This window comes from Phalacrocorax aristotelis, chromosome 5, assembly GCF_949628215.1.
Source record: "Phalacrocorax aristotelis chromosome 5, bGulAri2.1, whole genome shotgun sequence".
Classification (NCBI taxonomy): domain Eukaryota; kingdom Metazoa; phylum Chordata; class Aves; order Suliformes; family Phalacrocoracidae; genus Phalacrocorax; species Phalacrocorax aristotelis.
The window spans coordinates 30,497,590-30,522,057 of record NC_134280.1 but is presented as its reverse complement, the minus strand read 5'-3'; the positions used below and the strand labels follow the sequence as shown (position 1 = coordinate 30,522,057).

Here is a 24,468-nt window from a genome sequence, read left to right as displayed (position 1 = left end):
AGGGACAAGCAGTGTCAGACAGGACTAGAGAATTAGCACGGCGTGAGGCATCCAAAACCATTTCTGCTGGCTTTTATTAGATTTTTGTTTTGAGTGGCAGTAGATAACTGACTTAATAATAATTATAGGGTCTTTAAGACCCTACTTTTTCCTTGGAAAATCTATGCCCTGCTGAAGATTTTTCTGTCATGTACAGGGTCAAGCTAAAGAGACAGGCTGAAGGTGCTGCTGTTTGGAAAACAATAGCTACGTGGCTATTGAGTGTTGGTGGGGGGCACAACCGTCCTCCCTATATCCACCAGATGAGAGAAGAAGGAAGGAAATGGGAGAAGGACGTGAGCCCTCTTTTTCTTCTGGTTGTGTCCATATTAAATCAAAAGATTTCTAGGAGAATTAATGAGCAGTGCTGCAAGAGAAAGCAGAGGTGGGAGCTCAGCAATGGCAGCAGGTTGAACTCTAAGTCATCCAGCTATTTCTGAGCATTTGGAGTGAGAAGGTACTTTCCCAGTCCTCTTCCAGGCTGTTTGGCAGGAGCATGTTTTATCCTAGACTGTACATTCTCTTGTTCTTGCCTTTGGGGGGATGATGGCCACTTAGGCCATCAGGTTATGAAAGGGAGTGGGTGTCGGACAAGTGCTCTGCTCAGACAACACTAGTAGCAGTTCTAAATGTTGACAGTTCTTTGTGTAGCAGGTTGCTCTGTATGCATCGGGAGAGAGCAAATCTAGGAAGTAGCAATACTTCTGGAGGCTGCAAAAACCTGAAATTGGTATGTGTATGTATAGCCTCACACAATGTACACACATATACACATGTAATTATGTTTATAACTTCTTTTATCAGACTCAGTCATTTGCTCATATTACCCTGCTATAAACAACTGTTGGCACAAAGCTATTTTCAGTCATCCTATAAAAAGCCAGTAGCTTGTTTTCGTGTGACAGCTTGATGAGACAAGAACCTTAGAAAAACTGCTCATAGTATGTACAGCTGTTTTACAAAGACAGTTCTTCAAAAATACGTATTTCCTGAAGTGTTAGCTAACTTGCTTGTGTTTTGAAAGAACTTAAAACATTTAGCATGGCTTTTACTTGTATTGCTACTTCTGTGCCAAGCAGTCAGTCACTGAAATCCACATTATAAATTAGACACATACTCAGCAATTTGATTAATTTTTTTTAACATTGAGTAGAGAGTATAGAATCCAAGCTGTTTTCAGTCTGGCACACATTATAGAAAATTAGAGGTTTTGTTCTAATTAAATATTTGAATTTAAGAATTGTTAATAAAATCAGTAACAGCTGTGGTCAATGGCAGTCTTAATTTTACTTCAGTGAATGTAAAGCTAGACCCTAGGAAAGGGTCTGAATGGTTTGTGAATCATTAACGACACTGCTGCTTTCTCCAGCCAACATGAAAAGATGTTTCAGCTTGAATCAGCTGGTATCCAGGCGTTGCTTTGCTCTGCAGATAGAGAGGGGGATTGCAACAGGGTGGCCCATGGAGTCATAGACAAGGGATGAAGTGGTGCACGTAGAACATCAGAAAAAGTAGCATGAATGAAGGAGAGGCAGTGCCAAAGTTCTAAATGTAGATGGGCACTAAGCAATACTGACATTATTAGGCACCACTTCTTCGAGACTATCTGCACTGCTAGACCTGTGCTTATCTCGGCCTGGCCTGACCTGGTTCTCCACATCAGCTGGTTTTACTGCACTTCACCCTTTGTGTCTTTTCCCCCTGCCCTGGCAGAAGGGAGGGGAGGCAGGAGGGCACTTGCTCCTTTTCCACTCTCCCTGCTCAGCACCAGTCTGTTCTTTTCCTAAGAACATACAAATTTGCCTTGTATGTGAGTCATTGAGACTCTGACCGCAACATGAGTGCATGCAGATAAATCATCTCAGTCTATATGAAGGGAGAAGCAGAGGTTCCAGTGCTGTCAGTGCTACTTATTCTGTAATTTGCAGCACGGAATTAAGTCTGTGCCCTCCCAGCAAGACTGGACCAGTCTGGGTTTAGTAGAGACAGACTTTTCTTGCACTAACAGCCTCTTCAAAACTGAAACTTTGTAGTGAGTTTAATAGGTGCGTGAACTTTCTGGAGTATTGGTAGCTTGAAGGAATTCTCTTTCACTGATGGGCATGTGATGTATGTCAAGGACAAGGCTTTGATACCAAAGACAGGACAGCAGACACTAGTGCAGAGGAGTTGTTGGGAAGTGTCACAAGCAACTAAAATCTGCAGTGCCTGTCTGGAATACAGAGTTATGGCACTCTCCTGAACAGGGGAAAAGGAACACTCTCTCTTAACTACTGAGCACTAGTGTAAAGGTTAGTGTTGCGTCTACATATTATTTGAGCTTGCAATTTTGGCCAGCAACTACATGTAGCTGCAGATCCATTTGACCTTGCCTCTCTTTTGTCAGGAATTTTGCCTCATTCTGTTTGATGCTCTTTGCACCCTTTGTGATTTGGGAGAATTGCTCTGCCACAGAGAGAGGCTGCCAGGGCCCCTGGCACAGCAAAAACACTGTAGTCAGTAGAACAGAGACATACGGGCTTTAGCACATGTTTGTGCTTTGTCATCTCCCACATCTAAAACCACTCCCAGATGCCACCAAGAAACATGTTAGCTACGTCTCCTCTTCTTTCACTCAGTCTGGGAAAGGAGACTTGCCAACACGCTCCAGATGTAAGATCTAAACCCAAGCAGGGGGACCCCTTTCTCACCCACATAGTTCACTCAAGAGACACCATTTAGATACTCTTGGGGAAGAGGAGCTGTTGCACAACCAAAAGAATACTTTGTTTTGCTCCGAAATGCTAAAAAATTGAAGTAATGACTAGAGAAGGAGAGTCTCTAAAACCCCAACCTGAATATTGTGGCCTGAGATACTCTAAAGGATTATTTCAGCCCCCTGTCATCTAAGTTCTTTTTTTTTCCTCCTGTTTTTATCTCCTCCTTGGTGCCAATTATATTTTTGAAATGAGAACAGTGGTCTTCCTCCATAGAAATCTTTAAGTCTGGAATCATCATCTTGCCAGCTTACACTGTTCTTCTGTGAAAGCTGATGACCAGGGTGGACTTCTGCAATTTGTACCCAAGTTTCATGGATAAGGATGTAAAATAAGGTCCTGCCTTTTCCTGTCCTGTGGGCATGTTTGCCTCATGATTCTTAAGGTGCCATTGCTTAGCTATGTGCACACAACTAACTTCAATGATTTTTTTTTTTGTCAAAAATGAAGAAGAGGGGCATATTTTCCATATCTTATTGCTACTTCCTTACATCATTTGCTCTCTGTTCCTTTAGGATGACAAAGGTATTAACTGCGTTAATCCCTTATGATACTAGAGGGAGCTCATGGCTTGAGCAGTCAGAGTGAAACACATTGGTAATTCATGAGGAAGCACAGGTAAGAAGTGGCATTGATGACTATAATGCACCTTTTTCCATTGCTGGCAAAACTAGAAACACTGAATTTATCTGCTTAGGAAATTACATGTGGCTTTCAGAGACACTCAGATAATGAAATGCTGTAGCTGCAATTTCTTCTGTATCTGAGCATCTCTCTGTCATGGCTGGATTTATCTTCGCAATTTCCTCTGAAGAAATAAGCCCTCTCATATCCCTGTTAATACATGGGGGGCTGTACACAGGGAGCACTCATGGTAGTGCGGCTTTCAGACTGTACTTGCTATAGCGACTTTAGTCAGGCATCAGTCTTGTACATAGGCAGGAAAGCATCACATAAGTTCTTGAGGAGTCCCAGTGTGCTGCATTTCTGTGCTCAGCCAGTTTCTTGAGGCACAAATGCAGACCTTCTTGCCTACCTTAGCAAGACTTCAGTAGGAAGAGGCTGCTGGGTGGACAAAGCTAGGAGGCATGCTTAAGCCTCTCTGTGTTGTGCCCTCTCCCCAGCTCTGGCTCAGCCAGCAGCAGTCATGGAGCTGGCAAGAGGCCACGGGGCTGAGCTGTGAGTGCCCACTGTCTCAGGGTAGGGAGGAGCTGACAGCAGGCATGTCATGCGTGTTCCCATGAGATACCATTCAGCAAACAACTGTTCAGTTGGTTTGAGGCAGTGAAAGCCAAATACATCTTGGACTTGTTTGGGTCTTCTCTGAGATTATGAAGGCTGATGCCAGCCTGGTGGACCTAAGGCATCCCAGAAGCACCTCAACAAGATGAACAGCCAGCAGTAGGCTGCAAAGAAGGCTATTTCTCACTGGCCAAAGGTGAGGAACAGCTCACCAAGTTGTCCACAGAGCATTAGCCAGAACAAAATATTGGGAAAGGAAGCTGGCACGATTTGTACCCTGGAAGAGCCCTACTGTGGGGAGGAGGTGTAGAAAGAGCATAAGCAGCATGACAGTATTGCTGTGTGCAGGGATTGGATGATCAGAGAAGAGAGTGCGTGCACATACAAACAGATGTATGCAAATGCACTGTGTGTATATATATGCACAAAGAAGTATTCCAAGGGGAATTTTCCAAAGCACCCAGGAGGAGACTTGAAAGCACAAGGTAACATCCTGAAACATGTTGGCTGACTCTTTTGCCATCTCCCTGACTTTTGCACTAGGGATCTGTCACTGTAACAGAGGAGTTGAGAGCAGATTAGCCACCAGAATCTGGGGTCTTTGGAGTCTGAAATGCAGCCACACTTGAAATGGACTAGCTTAAATATCTTAGTTAAGATAACTTTGCATAATCAGAACAAATGTAATTTACATTACAGCCATTTAATTGCTCAGAGTTCTTGACACGTGGACTATTAGAAGCCCTAGCGAGCACTACCTATATCCTGTTTAATTATATTTCAACAAATCCTTATTACTTTAGAAGTAGCTCAGCTGTCACTGTGATGCTCAGTGAGGTTACTGAAAGTGTTAGGGCAACAGTAAGTGGACAATCGTATTCCTTCAATGCCCGAGGCAACGCAGAATTAGCTGCTCTGCTGAGTTTTGGCAACCAGGGCTCCGTGTTTGTGCAGGGGCAGATCTGCCCGGGAGAGGGCAGTGATGCACAGGCGAACGCTCTGGCAAGGGGTGCCAGTGACTTGCATAAATATAGACTTTTAATAGCCATCTCCTGCACATAAAGCTGAACTGTTCTTCTTCTACCTTGGTTTATTCTAAATGAGAAGTGTTTAATGCAAGATAAACAAGTGCAATACCCTGGATAGAAGTGTGAGGCTTCTTTGACCCTTTCCAGTTCAAGGGTAAGAAGTGTTCAGTGTCATGATTTTTTTTTTCATTTCCACATCAGCAAGGAGGGAGCAGTGTCCTTCTGAGGGGCTTTCGGGTGCTGTCAGACCAGCACCAACGTTACTGGGAGCCTTTAGCCTGTTCTCTACCATAATAGCCATGGTGGGGAAAGTACAATATATCAGATAGGAAGGACTGTACAGACAGGTGGATACTAGATATGCACAGAATAACCTCTCAAATGCAAGTCACGGTAGGGGGATTTCAGTGGAATACTACAGCCAGAAGCATGCTCTCCTGCTGGAATAGGTGCTGTTCAGAAAGCCAGAATAGGGGAATATTGCAAAAGGCTGAAGATCGGAAGGGTTACAGCATGTTGACTTCATAGATACCTGGGCTTAAGTACTACAGTTTTCCCAACATTAAGTGCTGATGATTACTATGATTAATAGCTCAGTCTAGTTTGTGGACTAGAAGATCCTAGGATGTACCTGGGTACAGGGGGATGAAGTTTTTGTCCTCAGTATTTTGTAACATAATTGCATAAAGCTAGGTTGCTTGGGCTCTACTCTTAAAGGATACAGTAAGTACCAAAAGATGCTGTTACTTGTCTTTTATAGGTGACAATGTAGAGGATCCTCTGGCCAAAGCAGTCATGTTCCTTTATCACCTAAGCGGTTCACCTCCATGAACAACAGTGGCATCATTTTTCTTTAGCTGTGTTCCCTGTAAAATGTCAGCCTTTTGTTTTCATCTTTTTATTTGTGCCCTAACAACAGAAGTTGAAATGAAAAATACTGAGACTATTATAGTACATACTATACACATATAAAAAATGCTTGATCATGTTCTTGGATGTACTCTGAACATGAGTACAATGATGGATACATGGAGCAAGGAGAACTTTAATGCTCAGGATGGTATTTGTATAGGAGTTGGAAGCTATGGGGAAAGTATACCTGCAGGTCACATTAATGCCCTTGATCCTCATACCATAGAGAGAAAGAGCCTTGAGGCTGCTTGAACTTGTATATAACTGCAGCTGCACCTGAATGGCTACAACATCAGCCAGAGATCTCAGGAATGCATCACCAACTAAATCCTGCTTCTTTCCCCCCTCTGCTACTTGCTAATTAAATTATTGTTTAGATAAAGAGCCACAGTAGAGGAATGCAGAGGCAGACACTGTAGCTCTGGCTGTAACTTCTGTTCTGAGGAGAAAACAAGAGCGAGTTTCTAGCAGCAGCAACTACCAATAGCCAGTTGTGATAGACATTTTTAAAAGTAGAGACAGCAGATTACATTTGTGAAAGCTCTGGCATCTAAGATGACTTCTAGATGGGATCAGTTCCAGGTCTCTCTATCCAAACATTTCCAGGAGAGTTGGGGCTGGAAGTCATTGCTGTATAACATCTGTTCACTGATCTCACTCCAGCTTCAGTATTTTTTTCCTATAATATTTGCTGCCCAGCAAGGAGCTCACATGGGCTGTGTCTGTGTTGCATGCAAGCAGTGCTTTGAGAGAGATCCCTGAATTGGCTGGAGATTCCACACAGTTGTGCTGCTGTGCAGAGGGACTGGCCTAGGCTGTGGGTACAGGATGGCTGTTAGCATGGTGCCACAGGTAGGTGAGTCAAGTGCTGCATAGCACTCAGGTGTCAGTATTACTCCTAGTCCCATAGCTGGCAGGATTGGCACTGGCTAGGAGATCTCTGCACTGAGCTGCCTCTCATAGTATAGATACTCCTCTTGTTTGCTGTATTAAAGGCTTCACAGGGACAGTAAGCAGTGTCCTGAGACAAGAATCAGGTCAAATCCTGTGACTGGGAAGCTGCATAAACCATGGACTGCACCAAAACGGGCCACAAAAGGCCAAGAAACTGGGGTGGGATGAAGATATGGAGAAAGATAGGCCTGGAGCAAAGACAGGCAGGGAGAGTTCATAGACAGGGAGAGCGGAGCAAAGACATGTCAGGAAATGACAATACTGAACATTCAACTGTATCCTGTAAGGTTGCCTATACACCCATAACATGGAGAGGCTGAACACAGTGCCCTGGTGACCCCAGTCCTTGGATTGGATACAGAAACCACATCCAACAAGGAAAGAGATAATTTAATGAACAACTTAGTTTCTCAGTCCCTATTAGTGTAGAGTTTAAGTGTCCTCAAATGTATCCTCACAGCAGCACTCCCCTTTCTGAACAGGGAAATGGAGATGTGGAGACAGGAGCAGCTTGCCTAAACTCACACTTGGCATGCCCAAGGAGTAAAGGCAGAAAGTCACCACCCTGATCTGACTTTCTGCCTTTAAACCTTTCCAAATGGGGCTGTGTAGACAGGCTAAATGTCACCCAGTTGCTGCTATCCCCCCAGTTCTTTTGGGGCCTTGGTCTCCCTGGCTGCTAGGCCGGTGAGTACTTCTCCCCTGTACCACTCCTGTTGGCCAGGAGGATGGCCAGCAAGAATGCATAACAGAGGGCAGGTGCAGCAAGTGCCAGCTGAGGGCATTAGAGGGAAAGGTTTTTGCTAAGCTGGCAAAGCAAGGCCTGTTTTGCAGAGAAAGAAGAGCTGAAAAGGATATGAAGACAAAGCAGGGAAGTTGCATTGAACTAAACTGGGATGTGCTTGCAGAGATTAATAGCTGCTTCCTGTCCCGTATTTCAGTATGTCTTCTGCTTGCAGTAGTTTGCAAACGTACACAAATGATTTTCTAGAAAGGCATCTTTTACTTCTCCTTATTCCTGTTCATTTTTCCCTGTGTTTCAAGGCACAGGTGCAATTGAAAAAAAAAATTGCTTAAATCTACATTAATGAGCTCAAACACAATTCAGGGCACAATCCAAAACTGCACAGCCAATGCAGACCAGTTCATTGTTTTAGTGTGATTCAGATCAGGTCTTGGTTGGATAGTTTCATTAAAGTGTGACAGGGTAACAGCAGTAGAGTGAAGTAGAGGAACCTGGAAGGGATCCACTTACACTTATTGTCTGTTAGCCTCAAATGCTAGCAGAATTAATACAAAAAAGAAGGGAAGGAAGACTGGGGAGAAAATATCCCTGTACTAAACTATAGATGTTAAAGAGCAAATCTAAAGAGAACTGGCTTGATGAGGTCCAATGTAGTCATTCTCTGCTGTCCGCAGGAACTATACTGGAAGGAGAATAAATTGGACACAGACTTGCTGATGAGGTGATGGCTCTCAGGCTGAAGCTTGTCTTCCAAGGCCTTACTTGTTGTGTTCCCATCTTTTTCATACTAGATGCCTCATCTTCAACTGTATTACTCTGGCTGAACTTCCAGGAAATAGACCCACCTCGTAGCCTCTCATTGCCCATCCATCTCCATTGCTGCTGTGAGCTCTCCTCCCACAGGACCATCTCATTTCAGCCTGCCATGCACAAGCTGCTCACTGAGGTTTCTTTCATGCAGGATCTCAAAACTCCCCTTTCTCATGACAAATTTATTTGTCTGCCCTGGCTATCCCTCCTTTCCCAGGCTGCAATTGCTTTTTCTGTGGTACTCATATATTCTAAGCCATAAACTAACTGGTTTTTTTCTTCTTTCATCTCTCCATTCATTTCCCCTTGCTTTGGATATCAATGAGGTCTCACTTCTCCCTTCTGAGTTGCTACTTTGTTCAAATATCACCTTCCTTTGCAATAAAGCTGACTAGTATCTGCTAGTGGCAAAGGAGGATGACATTTAAAGACACTTATAAAGCAAAACCTGCACTAATCAGAGGCCAGGTCATGTGCTTCTAGTAACCCATTGCTTTATGTATCAGTGTATTAACTCCCTCATTTAGATTGAAAAATCTATAGGCAAAGGCCATTCCTCTGTGTATGTTCAATGATTATTCTTCTAAAAAAAAAAGAGAATATGAACAGAAACTGTGAACAAGAAGAGTGAAATGCTGAAAATAGGACTGATTTTCTGTTTCAGGAGAGTGATCCTCCAGACATTTCGAAAGAGGGAGAAGAAATACCACTGATCTCAGAACACTGCAGTAAGACTCTGGAGAAAGAACTGTATCTACTTGCTAGCTCTGCCATGGCAAGAATGACCTCAGGTATTGTTATTTAATTTCCCTGTGACTTAGCTCTCTATGTGTAAAGGGTGATTGCTCTCTCTTTGACTTGCAAGGTTGTTCTGAGATGTTTTGATCCTATAGAGATGAGTCAGAGGAGCACCTATGAAAAGTTTCTTTTGTTATAAGAGATGCAGTTACTGGTGAAATGTTGAAAGGAAAAGGCCAAAATCATGAAAATTTCAAAACTACGAAGCCCTCAGGAAACAAGGGTGAAATCCTGTGTGGAGTCTGATTCTTCAAACCAGAGTCTTGTGGTTTAAGCAGTGAGGAGTTTCCACATATCTATCTTCCTCTGCTTGTAATCAACCTTTAGCACCAGGACATTTGCCTAAGTGGAGAGGGCTGGGAGGGCACATATACAGAGAAGTTTGTCTTTCCATACCTCAGCTGAATAAAACCATTTCTCATAACAAAAGAGGCAGCACTGACATTGGGTGGCTCAATAGTGCAGTTCCTGAGACTGCTGACATGCACACGTAGAGGTACAGAGGCACGCAGGCACTGCTTTGTCTCTGCAGTCCATGGGCCAGTTGTACAGTACCACCGGGGTGCGTCATTCGAAGGTGAGGTAGAATAGTGCAATGTCCAGGGCTTGGCTTCAGTAAAATACCTGCGCAAACTTGGGGGAATAATTTCCTTTTATTGTTCTTTAGTTTCCTTATTGGCTAAAAATTAGTCTAGCAGTTCTCAACCTTGTAGCCACAACACCTTGCATACTATAGCTGAGAAAGGCTATATCATTCCTTATTCATATATGTGTCTATCATTAGAGTTCACTATTGAATGCTGTCTTTTGCAGAGACCTCCTGAGGCGTCTTCTCCACGTTTCACTGTTTAAATGACCACCATGCATCTGACCCTGTAATATTGCAAACTGCCTCAGAAGCCGGCTCCTTGCAACTGGTGTCTGAAGATGGGGACAACCTAGGCACCCTCAGAATAATTTTAGCTGCATGCTCCTGAAGGTGGCTCTGAAGGGTCTTTGAGTGGAGGTTCATGCTGGCTTTTGCCTCAGTCCATCTCTCCATCGCCAGAAAAGCACCCACAGCCAGAAGGTAGGGGACATTGGCCGATGCTAGATCCCAGCCTGCCTTCTCCAGCAGCGTGGGGAGGGGAGGCTGCTCCTGTCCTGCCTTCCCAGCAGCATCTCCCAGTCACAGCTGCTGGGTAATGGATAGCAGCCCCAGGTTTTGCTGCAAGAACTTAATCTGCACTGTCGTCCCTCATTACTGCCACCCAGTGCCGTCGTGTCCAGCCATGAAGGGTCACAAGATGACATGAGAGAGGTCGGGCAGGGGGTGCATAAAAGGGCCTGGCAAGCACCGGGAAATACGGAAAGGCTAAAAAGAGAACAGCTACCCAAGCGATGCTCCCAGCGGCTCGGCGAGGCTGGAGCTGGGCTCACATGAAGTTTTGCCGAAGGTCACTCTGCAATATGGTAACTCCCAGCTCGGCTGTCAGTGCCCATAAAGGCAGCTCTCCTCACCGTGCGGGGGTGGGGAAGGGAAGGCGAGGGGGTTTGTTTAGAAGCATTAGCGTGCCCCTCCCCCGGCCCCATTAGTGGCCCTTATTAAACCAACACAGACAAAGAGCAAAGATGCCCTCGTTAATGGAGAGTCTCCGATAATTACTCTGCTCTGCCGCTTCTTTTGGGGCCTGAATGGCCTTTGAATAATGTTTCTCTTGCTGTGGTTGCAGACAATACCCTCGCAGACTGCTTTAAGCGGTGCCAATCCCATTAGCAGAAGAATAGCAGGGCTTCGGGGTTGTGGGGGGGTGTGTGGCGCGGGGAGGCCCGCGGGCTCGCAGTGGGAACGGGGCTACGCTGCCCACTGCTCCCCTCCTGCCCGCCACGGCCCAGGAAGGCAAAGCAGGCAAGTGCTGGGCGAAACTCCACCTCAGAAACAAGTTCCCTGTTTGAGCAGCGCCCCAGCCGGGGGGCTTGCGAGAGCCGGGTTGCCCCTCACTGCAGGAGCGCGGAGCCGGGCATGTCTGCCCACCAAAAGGGAAGGGTGGCACATCTGCTGGGAGGCAGAAGCCCCGCAGGACTGAAGGAGTGGCGTGCCTCCAGCCTTTCCTCATGTTCCCCAGGCACAGCTCTCCTCTTGCACTCAGACGAGACACCAAAGGGGACGGAGGCCCAAGAGTCTCAGAAATCAGAATCGGGCTGTGCTGCTGCTTTACCATACAGAGGAAATGAGGTGGCAGTCATCCCTCTTCATCCAGTTGACTACAGAGCATGAAAATGGCTATACCACCCAATTTCAGGAGGGTTAATTTTGTGCTGCACACTCCAAGCAGGAAGCTAATTAGTGTGTTTAATAGGTAGCGATCAACCAAACTTGGAATAACTCTACCTCAGCCTTTCTCTTTGATCTCCTCTTCTGCATGATAAGTGAAAATAGCATATAGCTGGGCTGGCTGCGGTGTTTAATTTAATCATCTGATGATATTTATTTTCACAAACATGAACTCAAGGAACAATTATCGGAAAGGCTTCATCTTCTGCTGAACGTGCCAGTTAACGGCCTTTCTGTGAGGCAATAGCTCTATGTAGGGAGTCAGTAATTAAAATGTGTGAAAAAAAGGCCGATTCTTCAGAGGCAGTGGGGAAAGACAGTGGGTCTAATGCTCAGCTGGTGTGAACTCTCAAGTCTGTCAATGGCCACAATAAATGGGTATTGATCCTTCCACATCATGCCAGCAAAGGATGTGCCCAAAGGGTTGGTTCTTGACAGCTTCTCAATTTGAGAAAGATGTTTGGATTCTTATCAACAGGAGCCAAACTCAGGAATACATGGTACAAGGATATGGTCTTTGGAAGATAATTCTGCAGTACTCATTGGAGATGTTCAGATCTAAAGAAGAGCTCTCGGTCCCGCAAACTCTCCCACAAGCAAAGCAGCTAAATTAAGTTTCTAGTGTTAACAGATAAAGCCAATTTAACCCTCTTTCAGTGTTACCCCTCTAGGCTTCCAGAACCATAATCTAAAAGCTAAGAAAAAGCTGTCATTTGAGACATTCCGAGTAGAAGGAAGATGACTTCCTTTATGTCTTCATCGCATGGACATGTTTGCTTGTACAGTTAACCACCAGATGGCTCTACGCACTCTGTTCAGTTTTGGGCCATATGTTGGTGGTTGACAAGCAAGGGGGACAAAGCTGGAAGTCAAGCTGTGTGGAAGGTTCTGCTGGGTAGCTACCACCGTGTCTTTAACCAATATATCCTGCTTGAAATAGCTCATGATTTCATGTTGGAGGACGGTGATATTCTTAAACAATGAAAACTGCAAAATCTGGAACTTGCATTCTTAAATATATATAGCAATAACAACAAAAACTTTTCCAGGGTTCATATTTCTTCAGAATTAGAGCATGTTATCCTGCAGCTCTGAAGGATAACATTGGTCGTTCATTCTTTTCCACTGGCACACAGACTGCAGAAAGACTAATCTCTACCAGACTAGAGGAAGAAAATGTAGTTACCTGCTCTCAGATTCAGTTGTCTCAAGTTGTGGTAGAGGGACATGTGATGGATCACAGATATAAAAATGTGATTTAGAAAGGTGGTGGAATCTCTTCCTCCTGATAATAAAATGGTGACAATTGTTTATGAAGTGCTTCTCAGACTGAATGGAAAATTAAAAATTTGAACCCAACCTGTTCCCTAGCAGCCAGTGTAAGAAAGGTGCATGTTAATTGCAGTTTGCCTAGGAAATGGAAAGTGTTACCCACCCCAGGACCTTTGCAAAGGGTTTCCAGCAGGTAAGAACAGAGTTAGGGATATCTAGAGCTGGAAAAAGTGCTCTTTTAGGCGGGTGAGAAAGACAAAATTAAGAAACCAGTATCAGCCTCTTTCACTATGTGTTTCCCTTCTTTCTTGGGGGAGTGTTTCCTGCAGACCCCTGCAGTGCATGAGGCAATGCTGCAAGGATTGGGGGGGAGGCCCTTGGTGCTGTCTGGCCCCAGGGAAGCATCTGGCAGGGCATGGAGCCCTGGCCCAGGGCGTTGCCTCGACGTGCTTGGCAAATGGGGCCCAAGGAGCCCCGTGGGACACGGCTGGGCTGTAGGAAAGAGAGGGGGGCAGGAATAGCACCTGCTTTGGGACTTGGCTGCTAAAACAACTGGGATTATTTTGGGTTCATGGTGCATGGTTACTGTCCTTCCAGATTTATGACTGCCAAGTGTATCTGGGAGTCTGGTTTTGAGCAGAAGGGTGATTGTTCTTGAACAAGGCCTCTCTGCTGTCCTCCCCTAAAAAGAAATTACATCTGTGCCCTTTTGCAGCCTGAAATCACTTTTCCACTATAGGTGGAAAATGATACACAGGCCACTTCCCAGAAAGCTACCTGAGTGTAATGTTGAATACAAGGCAATTTCTCTTCAGCACATCAGTGAAATCAGAACAGGGGAGGGATGGATTTTTACACTTCTTTTTCAGTGCAGCGCACACTGCCTACGTGCTCTCCTCCCCTGACATTCGTGTCCCCACAGGTGATGGACCAGCATGCCCTGTCCGTCCCACATGAGTATCCTGGGCCTGGAAGGGAAACTTGTAGTTCGTAATTGGCAGAGACGCAAAGTTCTGAAGCATCGTCAGACCCAGGAGTCCTAGAGAGCCTCTTTCCTTCTGATGAGCCCAAGAGATAAATGTCTCAGTACCATTTGAGAAAAGGCTGGATGGTGATAAATAACCTGGCAAGTGCTGATACTGCCTCGTCCCTTGAGGGATTATGGCACATACAGTTGAATTAGAATAAAAAGATCAATCTTTGACTGTTATGCAGTGAGGAAGCCATTCATCTTTAGGAGCAGGACTTGAAATGTATGGTGCACTAGTAATATATTATTTGTAAAGGCCATGATTAATTAATTTTCAGTCAGGTAAACTGGTATTTTTTTGTGCCAAAGGCTCTCATTCATCCTTGCTGTCGCTGAAATGAGATAACCCACACAAACACAACTTTGTTAATTGTGCCAGTCACATTTTGCAGTACATACTAAATGGATGGTGTGTGAGGACGAGAAGAAAAACTACTGATGGAAGCTAACCTAACACCTGCTTTTTGCTCTGGACTGTGAATCCTCTTGACGGGCTCAGTTCAGCACCACATTTTCATGCAGTTACATTTCAGCACTAAGCTTGTCTCTGCAGCTCAGCGCAGCACCACCAACTCCCTTGGGACGCAGGCAATGAAATAGCACAGTGCCTGGGATTTTTAATGTGTGCCACTCCAAATTGGTCTGTGTGCATCGGACATCAAAATTCAGGTATGTCCCTAACCCACACATGGGTATTTCTCGCCAGGAGGTTATTTTTACAGGACAGGTGCTGTTGGGTGGGGTGTCACGCTACATACCAGTGAAACAGACAATTTGTAATTGTCTTGTAGCTTTCTGTTTCCTTTGGGCAACAGGTTGTGCCAGAGGTGGTTTTGCTGCCCTGTGGCGATAGAAATTCACAGGCAGTGTTGCTCCCTGCAGCCTTCACGCCTCGGTAAGTGTGCTTGCGCTCGGGGTTGTTAAAAATCCGTTCTGGATTTTGCAGTTTCCGTCTTTCCTGAAGTCAAGTGTCAGCTCCCTGAAACTCTCAGATGGTTTAAACATGGAAAGGTGCTATTTTACCCCTTCCGTTTAGGTAGGGAAAACCTGCGATTATTTTCCTAGGGGGAAAGGAGAGGCTGGCGGGCGACTGGGCCACGCGGGGCCGGCCGAGCCGCCCTCCCGCCGTTACCGGGGCCGGCGCAAGGCCGGAGGGTTACCGGCCGCTACCGGCGCCGCGGGGGCAGCCGTGCCCGGGCCTCCCCGATCCGCGGGGCTCCCGGCTGGGCGGGCGGCGGCGGCGGCGGCAGGAACCTTGGTGCCGCGGAGCCGTTTCCCGCGGCGGCCGGGAGGGCTTTGCGGCAGTACGCGGCCTCGCCGCCCGGCAGCGGCGAGGAGGGGCCGGGCCGGGCCTGAGCACCGGCGGCTCCGCTCCGCGCCGGGCCGGGGAGCCCCTCCTCGGAGCACAGGCGGAGCGCGGCCCCGGGCGGCAGGTAAATACTCCCTTGGGGCGGTGCGGGGCTGCGCGGGGCCCGAAGGGTGTGCGAGGCGCGGCAGCCGCCCGCCGCCGAGCGCCGGTGCGGGCGGTGTGCGAGGAGCCGGGCGCGGCTCTGTTTGCTTTTATAGCACAAACACGCCTGTAGTCATGTGCCCATCTGGAAGGAGACGTTCCCCTGTGTATCGAAAGGCCCTGTGCTTTAGTTTCCCCCCACCCATCGCCGCTCACGATCTCAGCAGGAATTTGGGCTGCTCCCCCTCGGTAGAACCAGACTCCGGTGTGTGCAGGCACAGCGTGCGGGCATCGCTCGCTCTTTTGCTAGCCCAGAGTATGACATAATGCCGTTGTCTTCTTACATTGCAGTAAAATTGCTTCTTTTACGGAGCAAGCACCCGAGCACAGCCAGTGGAATTATACCTTCTGGAGTCAAATAGGCCCAACAGGAGAGTATCTGTTACGTGGGAATGTGCGCTAGCTTGAGCACCAGCAGAAATGCTGGGATCACTGGCATTGCAAGGTAAGATAAGGGAAGAAACTCGAGATTAGGTTTGTGTACGGAATTATGACTTGCTCCTGATCTGTCTTCTGTTCTGCAAATATGCACTTATGGCCCTGGTCCTGCAAAGATTTACAGACTAATTTTAGGCACTGCATAATCCCGCTAGGTGACTACAAAAAGTCTCAGTGTGTAAGAATAAGAAAGCATCTGATTCTTAGTAGGACCAATGCCCATACATTTTAAGCAACAGTATTTTTCATCATGACCCTTTCAAGGCTTATTTATCCAAAATTAGTGAATTAAATTTGGGATTTAAAAAAATCAGAAGTCTAAAAAGTGAAACAGGGCACTACCTAGTGGAATGAGAGCTCTTATCAGTCTACAGTAGCTAGATATATTATTCCTGCAGAACCTTATCAGACCGAAGTCATGTTATGTGTTAACATTCCAGTTTCTTCAGATGTTCCGAGGTTTCTACTGGACTTCTGCTAAGGTCTTCTGTAGTAAAGTTATAGTTTAGAAAACAGCGTGCGTTTGTGCTGAGTAGTCACACGACTCTGTAGCGGTACATGTGGTTACAGCCAGCCTGTGGGGATAGCTCTTGTGGCAGGGCTGCCAGGACCCAAGGGTTTGGGTTGCTGCGGTAGTTTGCCAAACTTCGGCATTATTCCTTTCCTTCCCCTGCCCCTCTTCCCCTGATAATTAATGTGCCAAACCACTGTGGTCCTGGCTGTTTTGAAAGACAAGAGGAGGGCTTAGTTTGAGGTTCAAAATCAGTTTGTTATTTAACACTGTATTTCCATCAATGCCAGCATTCAACCACTAATAGTTATGGGAAATCCAGGTCTCGCGGTAGAAAGGCTTATACTGTTCCAGCTGAGCTCCTTGGGTACCATGGTTTGAGAGAGGAGTTGGCCACAGTCTCAGATCAGGGCTACTCAGAAAGCTGTGTGATGGACAGATTTAGGTGTCAAGTATATTTTCTTATGGCCATGCCATGATCTCAGGGAAGAAGTGTCTCCCATGTTCTTGTGGGAGATGCTGTGTTTCTTACCCTCCTTCTGGCCTCTGGGGCAGTGACTGCTATTACTCCCACCAGTGGGGTTATACTGGGCTGTTCTGGAGCGTGATCATTGCTTCCTTCTTGTCATGTCTCAGAGAAACTACCCTGCAGAGCTAAGTAAAACCTAATTTTGTAGACTGGCATAGATGGTAAAGGATTCAGTTATTACATTGCTATTTATGCCAGCTAGTGCTTCATATAGAAAGGTCCCAAAGTACCTTATGAGTCCTAGTTATAAGGAGATAAATGTCTTCATCTGACAGCCCCCCTTCTCTATGTCCTCCATTGTTTAAATGCAGCAACCTCGGGTGCAGCAGGACATTGCTGCGCACAACAGCTGAAAGCTCAGCAGTCTGATTTCCAGCAGTCCCTGTAAATGAGTCCTGGAGGAGCAACATCCCCCAGAACAAAATGTGTCTTTTATTTCTGTTCAGGACTCACAGGGACAATGGAAAATGTCTTAATTTCTGAACTCTTTTTTTAAAAAAAAAGGTCAAGCTTTTAAGGGCTGTCTGTCTTTTGCCTTCAGTGCAGTTCTAGAAAGTGTGGAGTGGGGAGATGCTTGTAAAATTTCAGTTTGCATTGATCAGAAATATTTATTTATTTTTAAAGAAAGTTTTATCTCACCTGGCATATAGAGAGTTCCCCCACATGCTAGCAGGAGACAAACTGGTACATCATGGCAGATACAATTAGAAATACTAGACCAAGTCATGTTGTTTCTTAAACGTCCAGTTCAATCATGTTTCCTCTTGTACTGGAGGAGGTTTACATTGCCCCTCTTGGATACCCTGTTCCCTTACAGTTTCTGTACTCTTTGTGCTGAACTGAGGAGGTAACAGGTTATTTTGTGGTGTGTCTCTGCCTGGCGGAACAGGCAGCAGTTCTTGTAGTTGGTGCAGCATGTAAAATGCAAGTTATACAACTTTAGACAAACCTGTACACAGAAAGCAAATGAACCCAAGTACAGAAATCATTCACCCTCCCTTGGATTGTTATTTGAGGCTAGAGGTATGTTCAAGACCACACATCAGTGCCTCAGGCCAAATCACTGCACTGCTTCATTGCGTTTGTCCAAATGGATTGTGTGCCTGAAGCGTGGGTTTGAGATGTGTGTCTCTAGATGATCTAGAAGGGCAGTGCTAGTACTCAGGAGAGCCTCTGATCCCCTGTGCCTGACATCCTTCCCTGAGAGGTCAGCCAGCCAACAGGCAGCACACGCAAGGGCATAGTCTGGATTTTAGTCTGGTGTAACCTGTGAAGGTGCCCGCATGCCAATGGGTTTGGCTGGCCTGCAGCTGGGCCTGTGTGTTGCCATAGCTAGCTCCACTCCGGTCAGTCTGCTTTGCCTTCCGCTCCTTTCCTTGCCAGGGGTCCTTCATACGTTCTGGAGTCCCAGTCCAGCTACTCAGGTTTCAAATGGTTACTCATCCATGGGAAGTGATACAGCTCCTCAGTATTCGCTGGTGCTCTCCAGCCAGGAGGGATGTGTGTCAGATGGCTGCCAAGGCAAAGGAGTCAGTGGTAAAGGTCTCAGGAGAGCTGTATGACAGTCAGCCTCTGGAAGAGAAAAGCTTTCTGTGGTCCATCTTCCTCCACTGCAGGGTCCTCCTCACCCCCTGGACCTTCTTGTTCTGGCACAGTAGGCTGTTGTGTGCTTTTCAGCTTAGAGTTTCTTGCAGTTTAATTACTGTTTGTGAAGTGCAGTTAAAATTAAGGATAATGTATACTGCAAGAACTGTTTATTATTCATTGCTGTGTGCTCATCCCTGGATGAGCTGTTCTGTAGCTCTGATGTGTTAGTTCCCCACGCAGGGAGGATGCCTGGGGAGCTTCCTTGTTAAAGACACTGGGACAGATCAGCAGCTGGGGAAAAATCTATGCTTCACAGAGTGAGAATCATGTATCCTTGCTAAGGGTCTGATACCCCTCACAGAATAAGGCATTCTTCTTCCTCCCTAGTTTCACCTCTTTCTTCATGTCATCTTTTATTGGTTGGTGGTTTGATTTTTTTTTTTCCCCCCCTGTAGTGTGGAAGAGATCACTGCTGTCTTTTAGCTTGACTGTGATTAGGCACCAAGTTAACTGCAGCTGTTCCTGCTTTTTGCTTCTCCCTGGGTCTAGCAGGCAGGATGTGGGAGCTCTTCTTCACTGATCAATGTTGGCAATCAACTTCATCCTTAAGTGCAATGAGACTGTAGCAAACAGGTGGGTTTGCAACATGGAAATGGTTATGTGTACATTCACAGTTATCCTCTCTAGTGCCTGGCCCTATAGCCAGGTATTCCTGACCAGAAAGCCTCTTTCTGCAGTTTTCGTGAGCTTTTCCTTAATATTGCCAGTGGTTTTGGGATTGTCTGAAAATTTTAAGCAATTAATTTCTCAGTTGTGTGTTGGGGAAAGAGGCTTTTGAAGCGGGGCTTTAAAAATGTGATCTGAAGGCAGTTATCCAGGCCATGTTGAACCAACCTTTGACTATCATATAGCAGCCTCTTTGAAACTGTGATCCTCTGTTTCACATGAAAAGTTTCTTGTAGTTTTATCTTCTTTGTGAGATACTGTAAATTTCATCCAGACATTTGAATGATGAATCTAACAAGCTTGTGGGCTGAGTTGCTCATGTGGTGTACACAGCAGTAGTTCACCTGGGGTTTTGGAGTCACCTGGGCAGAAGGCTTGCCTTGTGCTGAGGGAACAAAATACAGCCAGGATACCAGAAAATGTGGTAGTTTGCACAGGTACAGTGTCCCAGCTGATGCTCGCTCCCTGCAGTCATACCTTGTGAAATTCCTAGTTATCAGTTGCCTCTCCAAGTTGAGTATGAGGCAAGCAGGAGTGTAGCTTTCAGTTGCTGCTCAGAGAACTGGCCACTGGATGCATGGGATTTGTAACCGCTAGGAGTATAAGTGTTTTGAACCAGGACTACCCTTCAGTTACATATGGATGGCACACAATACAGTAGCTCTGAATGGGGGTATTGTGTGCTGAGGCTTCAGCCACAGCAGCTATGATACTGTGCTTCCTGTACAGCTAAGGGAGAGAGGGCTTCTGCCTGGGAGAGAGACCTAGATGCCATCATGCGTTGAAAGACCTTCTGGTCAGAACAAGGTAGACAATGTTTGCTAAGTAGGCCTTGCTATACTGTAAATACATAAAGCATCATCTGCCGTCTAGTTACAGCAGGAGGATGCTGGAAAGAGGGCATTCCACAATACCTTGCATTGTGCTGCCACTGTCAGTTCTTCAACAGCTTCTGCAAGCATTCTGTGCCAGTGATGTATGGAATTGTATAGGCAATGGTAAAGACTTTGTGTGTGATGTTCGCCATCTGTGCGTCCTTATTCACTCTTCTACCCATTCAGGTACGCCCACCTGATAAATACAGCTCAACCTCTTAACTAAGAGATGACACCTAAGTCTTCAGCTTCATAGGTTTTTTTCAGGGATTCTGCACAGCAGAACCTGGTTTTCAGGGACTGTCATTGACCTAAGTGCGTCTCATTTAGATTCTGGGCAATACTTATATCTATCACTGATGTGACCCACAGAGCCACTTGAAATTGCTCTGCTACCAAATTGTTACCCAATTGAAAGAACATCTCTTTCTGTTTTCCTTGTTGGCATTGCAGTTTCAGCCCACAGTTGTAATGCAGTGCGAGGTAAGCAGAGCTGGTTCCCACAGCAGGTTCCAAGGTGCTGAGAAGGGGATAGGGCAAGCTCTCCAGTGCCTGAGGCAGCCCTGCTCTCTATTTGCATACAGGTAACTTGTAAATCTCCTTTTGTGCTCTTGAGATAAAATTCACAGAAACACCCAAATCTTTGCCAGGAACTTGAGCCTAAGAGTCATTAGGAATCAATGAGACTTTGGAGACTTTTAACATTATTACCCACCTTTTTCTGGCTATCTTCTGCTGGCTGAGAGCTCCTCTCATTTATGCATTTGCTCCTCAACATATTGCTTGCGAACATCAGTTTGGTTGTTCCTTTTTAATTCTCTCTCCAAATACAAGAGAAAAGGGGAAGTCCCTATTTATCTGTTGTGTATCACTCATTGTTTTGTACATCTCTATTACCTGTGTACTGAACAGGAGGTCCTGTGAGTGACAGAACTAACAAGACTGCTTACCAAGTTGTGTGGTGTCTCCTATTCCTCCCTCTTGCTTTCCCCCTCTGCTTGTCAGTGTTTTCAGATCCATCTCACACTAACCACTTGTGCTGTGGCTAATTTGGAGAGACCCATGTGGTGGCACTGGCCTGCTAGGAAAGATAAGGGACTGAGTTTTGCCTACTCGCTTAGCAGGAGGGTGAGTTTGGGCCTGTTTCTTGTCCAGTGTTGAACCGCAGTTCAAGAACTGCATCTTTAAGGACACTAGTGCTTTGTTGCATCTGGTTGAAGTTACCTGTACAGTTCAAAAGAGGGAGAGAGAGAAGGAGAGTAACTGGCAGGTAGGCAGGATGGTGGCACAAACCCTGTTTCCTTAGGAAACCAAACTGAAAGGTGCTTCCTTTATATATACTTTGTTGTATGGATTGGTGAGCTAAATGGATCTCTTCAGCCACTGGTTCCTAAACACATGCTGGCTCTAGCTTTCTCTCCTGCCTGAACTAGAACGAACTATCCTGAACGTAATACATAAGCTGGGGTTACAGAGCAACTGCCTGTTGTGGTGGTGTGTACCACCCGCAAGATTGCTTTCCACCTTTGCCTTTTCTGTGCTTTTTAATTTTTGCCATGGGATGTCTGGGTATTTCCCCTGGCCCATGGGGATCCAGAAAAGCACATCAGGAAGTTAAATGATCTCTTCCAGTGTATGTTCCTTGGCATTTGTCATCTGTGATTTTTCTTTGCTGTCATACTGTGCTGTCACCTAGGTTAAGCCCTTGTGGCTTCTCTAGGGGAAGTAATCTTGACTAAACTGAACCTCTGTGTCTCACATGGCAAGACCAGTAATCCTTGCTGTTTACCGCAGCCATATGAGTAATGTGGCTACTATAAACTCATGATAGCAGACTTTACTCATGTTGTAAGTGCACATTAATTATCTGACTGCTTGCACGTTCATGGCTGAAAGCTGTATCTAGGATAGACAGACATACAGAAAAGCGTGTTTTTCAGCTGCTGCAATCCCTGTGTCCAGCAGTTTTTGCTAAGTACAATGCACCATGTTTCTTCACCTTTTTTTCAGTGAGACTAGTTCCCAGGGACCTGGATGAGCTGTTAGGTTTCTGCTTCCCATAACAAATCCCTGCTTACAGTTGCCTGTAGCTTTGGCAGTCTTTAATAGTTTGGGCTGATGCTTCTCTCTTCCTCTCCTATTCACTGCCTTAGGCTGGATGTCTTTGGAAAATTTCAGGTGTTTCCAAGAAACAATACATAAGACAATATATTCTATACTAATTTAAAAGGAGTTCATCCTATCCTATTGTTTGACTTTTTTCCCCTTTTATGTGGGGGAAATGGTTTCCACTGCTTTCCCTCTTGGAGGAGATTCTGATGGAGCTGTTTACTGCCATATCAAAGTTTGCTTTCATTTGGCACCAAATCTGCGCAGAAGTCTGAATTGAATTTTTTTTGAGTGCCACTGTCAGAAAATGCCAAATTGTGTTTATGGAGGTTATGCGATTGCAGAATCCCAGTGCTAGTGGGAATTACTGCCACAACTCTATTTGATCTAAGGAGGTTCTTGGCAGCGTGGGAAGGGATGAGCCTGCGTCCACTGAGGTCACCCTTCACATCTTTATTGAGCAGGGCAAACAGACTAGTTTGGAAGGTATGAGTGCTGCAATCTGTGAACCGTGTGATGCAGGGGCCTGTCATCTCCTCATGACCTTATGATTCAGCATCTTACTAGATATGAGGTCAGTTTGTAGTTCAGCATCACCACACTTGCCTGCATGACACTGTATAGCTCCAGTCTCACAGGATCCAGAGAAATGTACAGCCACGTGAAGCCACCAGCCGTTAAAAATGAACCTGTTAAATGTAAGTGTCAATTTTCCCCCCTTGCTTTCCACCTTTCCTAACAATTTAAAATAAAGAATGGAGAAACTTTGCATCTGCTACCACTGAAATGTTTCAGTGGCACGTCACAAGCCCTTCTGGAGTGATTGCTGCTCCAGTCCCTTGAGTGAGAGCAAGGGTGTATTCTCTGCTGTATTCGCCCCTGTGAAATGTCATCGTTGTATAGGCCAGCCTGTAGCTTTCACTGTTGGCGTATGATTGTGTCAGTGCTGGTTTTGTTCAAGTGAACATCTGTTGGAGTTTTGCAGCTTCAAAATATCATTCTTCCTTTAAAGGCATGCTGTAGAAGGATGTAGAGTAAGTGGACAGGCTGTACCATATCATGTTCCTTAGCCTGTTCCTGGAGCTCCCAAGCAGGGAGTAGAACGCTGTTCTGGGGTTGCTGGCAGGAATGAGCTTCAAGAGTGAACTCCATGCTGCATTAAGCTGACAATGCACATGTGCCCAGGATGAGTTTATTTCCCATTGCTGTCAACTGGCACAGTTGCACAGCTTTGCAAAGAACCTACTCCCATACTGTTGTGATTTTGAAACCACTCCAGACCTGTTTTGCTCAGCCTTCTGGTTGCTGTTCTGGCTCTGCCTTCAGTGTCTTATTCTATGTTTACTTGGTGAAGCTGATCCTAGTCCTGGTTCACTATGAAGCTAGTGAAATGAATCCTTGCAAAGAGATAAGGGGAGAAAGATGCCAGTGTAAAGGCTTGAAGTTTCCATAGTTATCTGTGTGATTACTTATTGCTTTTGAAAATTATTTATTTGAAGCGTGTTTGCAGACATCATGGTCTGAACTGCTGATCCGTTAGGAAGGAGGGTGAGCTGCTGCTTTCAAACACAACTGTGCTATGGCTGGCCACAACTGAAGCACGGATGGGAGGAAGCCAGAGGGTGGTTGTGGAGGGAGTTGGTTTGTGCTACAGGATTCTGTGGCCTCCTTCCTCCCTCTGGCTTGCTATAGGAAAGGGTGCCTATTTAAATGACTTTGCTAATATAAGTTAGGCAAATAGACTGTTCTGGATTAAAAAAAGAACCTTAAGTAGAAGTATTATCTATGTTTGATGCTGTTTAATAGATGTTTTTTCATACTACATGTAAGTCTTTATGGGTCTTGGTAGCACTTCAGAAGCTAATAGGCTGCTAATTATCAGCCCTGCCCAGGCTAATTAGTTATGTTAAGAGTGTATTAACCTAGGCAGAGCTCTGAGCTAGTATAGCTCTGCTGCTTCTAGGACTTGAGCTAATGTGGTCAAAACTGGGATGTAGATCTCTGACTTTGGGCTGTTCTGAATGTACAGGCTGTAGGTACTGTGATTTCTCTTAGCAGCTATGAGAGCTGTTCTCCCTTTAGCATAAATGCCCAGTCTCCAGGTCCCAAGAACTTGCACGCATTTTACTGATCTCCCCAATTTAAACATACCTACTGTGCACTTCCCTCGAGCACGGCAGCACTGTGGATGGAGCTTCAAGAGGGAGAAGTTAGAAGGCAGCACGCTTGGTGCAACAGAATTCAGCAATGAGACACCCCCTTATTGCACCGCAGGGAATAGAA

The 24,468-nt window shown here is 45.7% G+C and overlaps 1 protein-coding gene across 1 annotated transcript in view; it reads left to right on the top strand.

The window, feature by feature from the left end:
- The first annotated feature begins 15,205 nt into the window (after positions 1 to 15,205).
- The window catches only part of PLEKHM3 (pleckstrin homology domain containing M3), an 86,822-nt gene continuing 77,559 nt past the window's right edge, over positions 15,206 to 24,468 (top strand). The window contains exons 1-2 of the mRNA XM_075093751.1: positions 15,206 to 15,333; positions 15,702 to 15,855. The gene's annotated coding sequence lies outside the window, so the exon portion shown is untranslated. The remainder of the gene's footprint in view (positions 15,334 to 15,701; positions 15,856 to 24,468) is intronic.